At 40.7% G+C, this 9,101-nt stretch overlaps 1 long non-coding RNA gene across 1 annotated transcript; it reads right to left on the reverse strand.

Moving 5' to 3' along the window:
- Positions 1-977: 977 nt before the first annotated feature.
- Positions 978-8,837, reverse strand: LOC137855259 (uncharacterized). Its single transcript, XR_011095646.1, has 3 exons — positions 7,743-8,837; positions 6,091-6,197; positions 978-5,131 (listed from the first exon to the last, which is right to left on the reverse strand). It is a non-coding gene; the product is annotated as an uncharacterized lncRNA (long non-coding RNA).
- Positions 8,838-9,101: the final 264 nt, after the last annotated feature.

Raw genomic sequence — 9,101 nt, forward strand, 5'->3', positions numbered from 1 at the left:
TGAACAAAAGTAGGACAATTTCAGTCATGGCTATGCCCTAAAGGGAACCAAAAACATTGTGGTTTGACTTCTCTGTCATGTCATGATATAGCATATGGGGCAGTTGTGAGAAAAATTTCTTCCACCTCCCCTGCATTTCACCTCCAGAAACACCAGCTACTGTCTACCCTATACAGAACATGTTATTTTTTGCTCACATACCACCTCTTTTCTTCTGATAGTTTTATAGTTTTTAAAAGCTCACTAAAGCTGCTTCTTCCTTCTCACGTTCCATTTAACAGATATTTTAGCTTTATAAATCTTTCCTTTTGTCTACAACACAGGTTGATTTTACTGCCTACTCTCATTGTCCCCAAGCCTACATTAACAAGCCACAGTAGGAGAAATCCTAACAGATCCTGGCAGGTTGCCTAAGAGGGAGCAAGTGGTACCATCTGCTAGAATAAATCAAATTGCTACAAATTCCAAGACTCATAGACTGTCAAAATTTTCATTGTTGCAGAGTTAAATAGGGTAACTTTTGTCTCAGAAAGCTACCTGTGCAGTGTTCAGAGCATGTGGATGTACTAAACTGAAAAACAGGAAGAGCAGCAGAGTATCCAGCCGGCCAGCCTCCCAACAGTAACCCTTCCTGGTGGAACTGGCTGCTGGGAATGTAGGTGATTTGTTCCTCTTTGAATATCTCTTGGTTCCAGACACACCTGGAGTTAAATTTTAGTGCCACACCTGTAGTAAGTGTTAGTGCATTTAGTGTCTGGTCTGAAGTGTGCTTAGTTTCAAACCCAGTGTTACAAGACAAGAAAGGTAAATTTGGAAAACATTCAGATCTAGGATATAGACCTTCCATTTTTTTGGTGCCCACAAATCTATGTTTATATATAGTTTTATATATACATGTAATATATATATACACACATAATATATATATATATACATATATACATATATTATATGGGCAAATACATGGGTTATTTATGTCATCAGTGCTCATGCATTGATGATAAGCAGTTGTTGAAAGTGTGTTCAACTTAGAAAAAATAAAAACACTTCCACTCTGGTGCTTATGGTTGGATTAAAGGTACGTAATTTTGCCTGAGGAGTTTATTTCTGGAGTCCTGAGAACAGCTTAATACATTTAGAAAGCTAATTTTTGAAACTGCTGGAAAATGTCAGTCCATAGACTGTTCATTTACTGTGTATACAGAATGTCTTATTAAATCATACAGTAATCATAAAAGGTGAAAACTTCATTTGATAATAAATACAGTATTTATGAATAATTTATATGGGAAATAAGGATGTATTAGATGAAACAGTATTCATATTTTCTTTGGAAAATGCAAATTGGTCATTAAATGAATTAGACAGCTGTTAAATATCTGTTGGTTTTAAACTCAACCAAAACTTAGTTGAGTTTAAAAAATGTACATAAAAATGTTTTAAATGTACAAATTAAATAGTTATTCACTATTTCATATTTCATATTCAAATGCTATTCATTCCCGTAAAGACAAATCAAACTCCCTCTGTTGGGCTGTGGGGGTATTTCCTGTAACTTTCCTGTAACATCTCCTCAGAATTAGCTTATGATGACATAGTCACAATTAAACCTTCTGTTTTGAAATGAAATAGCTAAAAAAATCAACAACATGCTAAGGAAAAGGGACTGTGCACTGCAATGACAACTGAACTTTTCTTTATGTAGAGTAAGGCCAAGTCCGTCGGACTTGCTTAGGTCCCCTGTGCTGGTATGTAGTGTAGGGGTTCTGCTGGGGGGTTGCATGCTGCACTTGGAGTTGTCACTTCCCCCACATGCCATGCCTGGAGCACTGCAAACGTTCAGATATTACATTAAGAATATAGAATTAATCCTTATGAGTCTGCTCTTTCATATTTTAAGATCTAGGAGCGCTAGAGAAAATATATGATGACACTGAGTGTATGCAGCCACTTTCTTTAGTATTACAAACCTGTATGGCTGACATAGTAGTGACAGCGCCAAACAGCAGGTATTGCTTTCTCACTGGGCCTCTTGAACTGCTTATTGAAGAACACAAACACATTTGATAAAAATGTGGATAAAAAAGGAAAGAAAATCAGTACACATTTTGGTCACATGAAGAGGCAACAGTGGTAAGTCATACACCCAGGGGGGCTGAAATCCCAGGCTCTCAGCAAGGTGGGTGTCCTTAAGCAAATCTCTTAAGGTCTTTGCCCTGAGCTACCGTTTATACACCAGTAACATGCAGGCAGTGTCTTCATAGTTAGATGACAGAGATACTTTAGGAGGTCCTTGCTGGATGTTCTGTCATTTGTATACACTGTGTAAAGTATTATTTGGATATTTGGAGTTACTGTCTGTTCCTTGTACTTACTGAAGGTGATATTTCTACTTTTTTTTAAATTATTATTTTTTATGTGAAACTAAGGCCACAATTTATATACATTAATAAGCACAGCTTTCAAAAAATGGCAGTTTGTAAGAGAATTTTATTTTGATCTCTTCATACAATTTATCTTACAATTTCTGACAGTTCCCTAAGCACCTGCTGTTGAAAGTATAGGGAGAAGTGGAAAAGTCAAGTGTCATAAATAAGAAAAGATGGAACTGATTTAGGCCAAATATCAGCAACTATTGTACTGAATGCTAATATCAAACTGCAATACTGCACTGGTAAGGGCTTTCAGCAGTAGTACCAATTCATGTGTTAAAAACATCAGGCTTTCTCTCCATCTGCTCCCCTCCATGCCATTCTGCTTGATGGCACTCAAAGCCTTTGTCCTCTCAAGTAACAACTGACTTGTCTGCCACTTTAGGGTGGCCTGTAGGCTGATGTTCTGTCCTTCAGGATATGTACTTTAATGCAGCTGTTTGTCAGCGTCTGAAGTATTTTCTTTGTGCAACAACACCGCTCTGAAACAAACTGAATAATCCAGTCTGAGGGAGCCGGGGAGAAATGAGCACCATTTCTGCTTGCCTGGGACAGTCTCCAACACCCAGAATCAGCAAACACACTGACAGTATCTCTAAAAGCAGTGTGGTGAGAGACAGAGATAATGCATGAGCAGGAGATATGCGGTTCAGCTCTGGAGAAAAGTGTATGGAAACTCTGAAGTGTACCAGGAGAACTGTACAGATCTCTGTTCCCTGCCGGAGCAGATTCTGGGCCGGAGCTGCAGCCCGTGGAAAGGAGCCCACGCAGGAGCAGGGGGCCTGGGGGGAGCTGCCACCCACCCGTGGGGGACCCGTGCTGGAGCAGTTTGCTCCTGGGGGATGGACCCCGTGGTACGGAGTCATGTGAGAGCAGTGCTTGAAGAGCTGGTGCCTGTGGGAAGACCGCACAGGGTCAGTTCAGCAAGGACTGCATCTCATGGGAGGGACCCCACAGCACAGGGGACGAGAGTGACTTCCCCGTCCTTATCTCAATCCTTGAGCCCTTTTCATCATATTTTCTCCCTGTTCCTCTTTGAGGAGGGGGAGTGAGAAAGCGATTGTGGTGGAGCTCGGCTTCCCACCCAAGTAAAACCACCACAGCGGCCAAGAGACAGTGCTCCTAGGAGGGAATAATCCACTCTGGATTTTACTCTCTAAGCTTCCACCTTTAAAATGAAGATGTTATCTACTTTGCAAAGGCAACGTTGCATAGGCAAGGTGCAAAAATACCTACTCTATGTATCCATCATTCCAATACTATGGTGAACTTGAACAAGCAGAAGCTGTTTCTGATTCTGTTCAGGTTGCTGCTTCTTTGGACTTCATGACTCATCCTCAGGTAATTACTGACATGCAGGATCACATACTAGCTTTAAGCTTTTAAGAGACTTTTTAGCAGCTAGAGATAATCTCACTGCTACCTGGCATCTCTCCTGCATCTCTCCTGGAATTACACTGATCCAGGCTCAAAGAGACCAGAATTGGCTATAATGATGTGACAATGTCAGATGTGGTTATAGGCTATAAATAACTAACTGCAGAGTTATCATGGACCAGCAAAAAATGGGCCAGGAGTACCAAGCTGGTGGGTGATATGTGGGCTCAGCAGAATTTATTTAAATATTTCAGTGCATGGCAGCAGTCTCTTGTACCCTGAGGACAGAAAAGGTTTATTTTTCTGCATCAAAGGGGAGGAGAGTATTTCCACTCACCTTCAGCTTTCTGCAGTCATACAGTTGTTAAAAAATTGCACTCCAAAAGGGGAAAAATACTTATAAATCAGATTACTGATTTTAATATATCTGATAAAAAAATATGCTTTTGGGAATGGAACTTGGTTGACTGCCTTGGCAAGAAGTCATTGGCAGATGTGCAAGAGAAAATGCCAGAGTTAATGTAGATGTGAACAAGAAATTCCTGTAAATAGTGACCTGCAGAGGTGATCCCATCAGCGGGGCACCCATCAGCGAGGCTTGTTGGCCTTCCCTGAGCTGTCTGGTTTGGGGGAGCTGCAGGGGAGCACTGGGGGCCAAACTGTGAGCTGTCAATATTGAATCCTCTGCAAGGCTAAGTGTTGTGTCATCCACTTCAATTTTTTAAGTGTTGGGAGCACTTAACACAGGGCTGTGACATTCATCTATGTTATTTCATTACAGAAACAAATGTTGCTGTTGTTTAAAACAAATCATTTGCATGTGAAGGAAAACAAAAGTGAGAAGGATTTAATGGGATTCAGCAAGATGAAAATTAAGAATTTCAGTCACAAGCTTTAGATCCCTCACGGCCCTCACAGCACTGATTACAATTATTATTTTTTTTTCTCACAAGTTTAGGTGTATTGGCTATCCCTTCTCAGCCATCTATGGAGATCTTGCTTTCTTGTGTCAGAAGCTAAATCTGGGCCTGACAGAACTTCACATAAGTAACTGCAAGTATTTTGGAGTAGATTCTGGCAAAGAAACCATACAACTATTTACAGAAATAATTGAGGAGTTTCTATTTTGTGGAAGTATTATCTCTGTTCAGTAGTGGAGGAAGAGTTATATGCTGCTTTGCTTATTGTATGAACATCCTGTGACAGTACAATAGTGAAGGAGGATTTATAAGATATCTAGAAAACTCCTGTAAAGTCCTTTTTGCTGATTGAAAAGTGATCCATGGTGACTGTAGGATTAGGAATGGGTGTACAGTTTTGTCCTGTAAGAAAGCAAGTAAGACAATGGCTTGGTAACAAGGGAACTTGATATTAGAACAAAAAAATTAAGATGTAAAGAAAGCCAAGGATATTTCTTAGACTTTAGAACAGTTTTTTTTTTTTTTTTTTCCACTCTAAAGTTTTTTTTTCTAGCTTACTTTTTCCTTTTTTTTTTTTTTTTTAATGTGTTTGTAAGTTGTATAATGTTCTCAAGTATTTATATATAAAAAAATGTAATTGATAAAGAAGTTTTGGGGGGCTTCCAAGAACCAAGTTCCAATTTTAAATTGCCTTTAGTCTGAGTGCATACATTGTTTTGTACTTACATCTAAGGTGCAAGCCAGGTTTCACTGGGGCTGAATTTGAAATGCTGTTATTGGAGACAGCATTTTTGAATACCCGACTGTGGTCACTCAATTAGAAGACTTGGTGGCTTCTAGTGTCCTTATAATATTATATTTATTCTTCATCTAGTGTTCCACATTTTTTAATGTAAAACCTTTAAAATTTCTGGAAGTTAACACTCAAATCTTACTAATCTTATTATGTCTGCAATGATATCACTTGCTCTTTGCTCATCGTGTAGCATCTGTAGAGGAGCAGGTAAAAGAATTGGTAGAACCATTTCAGGTTATAGGTAAGAGGTATTGGTACAAAGATCCACCAATGTTGGCTTTTGTACACAGACAGGGAGCCAAGTATTCTTCTTTGTGGACATCTGTGTCTGTCTCATTTAGTGTAATCTTACTGTATTACATTCCCAAAGGAAAAGGTATGCAAATGATAGATCCAAATCCTTATAATGCTCATATGATTCCCCCTTCCTACTCCTTGCAATTTTATTGTCCTGTGAAAGAAAATACCACATGACTCGCAGCATACTCAGAACAAGGAAAAATCACAATATGGGTAAACATGGTGCAGAAAAATAAAACATCTTTCCTTCAATAGTTTCACTTACTCCTCTCTCCATGGCTTCCTCCATGATCAGCTGTTGTGTTTTGGAGATTTCCTTAATTGTAATCCACAAAACCATTCCAGTGGAAGGATGACTCTACACTGCCAAGCCTGGCAAAAGAAAAGATAAAAATGATGTTTTATTGATCCTGCACTCTCCAACACTGCCATACCGAAAGTAGTTTCAGGATGGGCAAGGTTTCATCTCCAGTACTGTAATTTACTACACGTTTTTTGTGGCCATGTTTTGTGTGATGACCGAGCGATTCTCTCTTTTCCTTCAGCCGGGGTTAGGTTTCCCTCTGTCCATCAATGATCATTGCAAATCAGTGATGTGTGCCATTCAGAATGACTTAATCAATGCTTGTTTTATATTAAACGCTTTAAAAAATAATAATAATAAAAAACATATTTATGATCCATTACTACCAGATGCATACTGAAACAAAAGGTAGAGAAATGCAGAAATGCTGTCTGAACTTGCACTGGGAACAGTCACACTACTTTGATCCTTTTCTGTTCAGCATACATGTGTACATGCGTAGACCCTCTAGACTCCTGTTTAGAGCCTGGCAGCTCGGCGCCTCACCTCTTCCCATCATTTGACTTTGCAGTCACTGGCTGCTGCTCAACTCTTTATTTGCAGTAAGTCATGGTGCCAGGTTACCACGTATTTTTTCCATGAAAGCTGTAACTTTAAAACTGTGCATCCTCTTTCCAGACAGCTTGCCTGTGACTGGCACCTTTCAGTTAAAGGCCTGCTAACTTCACTCCTTGCTTTCTGCATTTACACCAAAGAATTGCTTCAGTGGTGGGCTGTAGGCTCATTGACAGAGCCAAAGCAAACGTAGGCCAAAAACATTCAAGGGAGAATTTCAGGCCTCAGATTATTCTTCCTAGCAAGTTTATATAGGTAATGCTTCAGATTATCAGCATTTGCAGCTGTTTGAATAATAATTGTTCCCTCAGAGGGTTTATTTCATTCCTGTCCATTTTCTGCTCATTGCCAAAGAAGCTAAACAGTGTTTTGAGGAAGGTCCAGATCACCAGGTCAATTTTGCACAGCAATTGTTTTTAAAATAAGACAGACAGCATCACAAAACAACTTCTGGGAATATATACATCTCAAGTAATGACCTGTGAGTAAACCTTTGCTCTGAATGTAAGCCCACACCACAGGGCCGTTTGATGCAGCCAGAAAGCTTTCTAATTAGCTTTAATATTTATGTCAATTTTTGAAAAGGAGATTCCAGCAGGTTCAGTGAGACATGCCTTGCATAACTTATTTTTTCACCTGTTTAAGCTGTAGGGATAGATGCTCATATCATAAATACCTCTCTGAAGGAAATGAATTTGTTGTACCCTGTCCTGCACAGCCTGTGAACAAGCTCACAGCCTGCAAACCAGCGTTCAGTTGCCTTAGCAGTGCATTTCAGACAGTTCTCGTCACACAAACCATCCTCGAGGCAAGCAGCTCATGCCACCCACGGTAGTAAGACAGGCTCACAGCTCTCCTGTTCTGAGGACGGCCTGTGGGGTACTGGCCATTTCCACCTCCTCAGCTCTCTGCCAAGAGCAGTAATTTGGATTAAAAACAAATGAAAACAATCTAATTAGCTTATGTTTTATGCTCTGACTGGAAAAGTTATGACTTACCAACAGAGAGATGGGCGTTGGGCACGCAGTGGAGTGCAGTTGCTTCCCATCATCGGCGTGATGCTCCAAAGCTAGGTGCCTTCAGCTGCTTCCCTCTCTGTGAAGCTTCAGCTCTCAGCAGTGCTCAGAATATTTTTATATCCCCGCTAGGCACAAGATTTCACTGGCACTGCTTCCAGTTGCTGGCCTTTGACAGACAGCAGGACAGCCCCTGGCAGAGCCAAGGATGCTTTGTCTTTGGAGCCCCGTGACGTTGCTGCAGCAGACGAGTCGCCCACTTGGTGGATGCTGCGATCCGATGGGCTTCAGTCCCTAACTCCTTCCTGCCTGCACCTTGCTCGCTGGTAGCTTTGGGTAACACTGCAGGTATCCGTTAAAATCTGTGATGTCCTGGGAGAGATAGGCTCCCTGCTTTTTGCCTCTGTCTATCCTTTTTTTTTTTTTTTTTTTTTTTTTTGTGCTAGATGCTCACTGAAGATGCGTGGTAAGGTGTCCCTTCCAGGATTGGCTTGGCTTCTGGCTGAAATCTCCCTAACTCTCATGTTCAGAAAGCTGTGAAAATTGTCCAGGTGCAGTCCTTAGCATCTGCCTCTTTCGGGGGAGGTGGCCCCAGGGCTCGGTGCAGAGGTGACTTTGTGCTGCGGGTGAAGAAGCGCTTCTCTGCTGGGCTCATTTCCTTCAGCGTGGTGAGGTGTTACAGGGAGTGTGACCTGTACGTTTAGAGCCAGAAAGGAGTATGCTAGACCTCCTCTATGCAGTTCGGTTGCATGTGTAAGTGTACATATGCAGACTCTCACTTCCGAGGGTGGGCAGATTGCTGCTTCACCTCTTCCCTTCATTTGATTTTGTGGCTCAGGGCTTCTGCTAACTGATTACATTTGCAACTATTACCAGCTGCTCTCAGTTATAATTTAGTCTTGTTAGACGCTTGCTGTGATGTAGGCAGAAAACAAAACAAAAAGACAGTTTCTTATCAGATCATAATAGTCTTACCTCATGAAACCTTTCCAGTAATTACCTTGCAGCTAGGCAATAATGTGCTCTGATGCTATAATATAAATGGAAGCGTGAAATCCAGAGTAATATGAGACAGCACATGGGCACAGCAGACATTGTCTCATCTCTAAAACATCACTCTATCCCTACTGCAAGAAAAATAAGTTAATTTTCATCTAAACTCAGAGAAACTCTGATTCTTGTCAAGCTTTGAGCATTTTAATTTGTGCAAAGTTCTCTTGGCAGTGCTTCTGACTTAATAAATGACACGCTTTTGTGCGAGATAGGCAGATCAGAAAGGCTGGTACTCCTGACAGTACATTTCCTCCTAAATTAAGGTTTAAGCGTCCTGAGGGAAGTAAA

Source organism: Anas acuta, chromosome 4 (assembly GCF_963932015.1).
Source record: "Anas acuta chromosome 4, bAnaAcu1.1, whole genome shotgun sequence".
In the NCBI taxonomy this organism is placed as follows: Eukaryota; Metazoa; Chordata; class Aves; order Anseriformes; family Anatidae; genus Anas; species Anas acuta.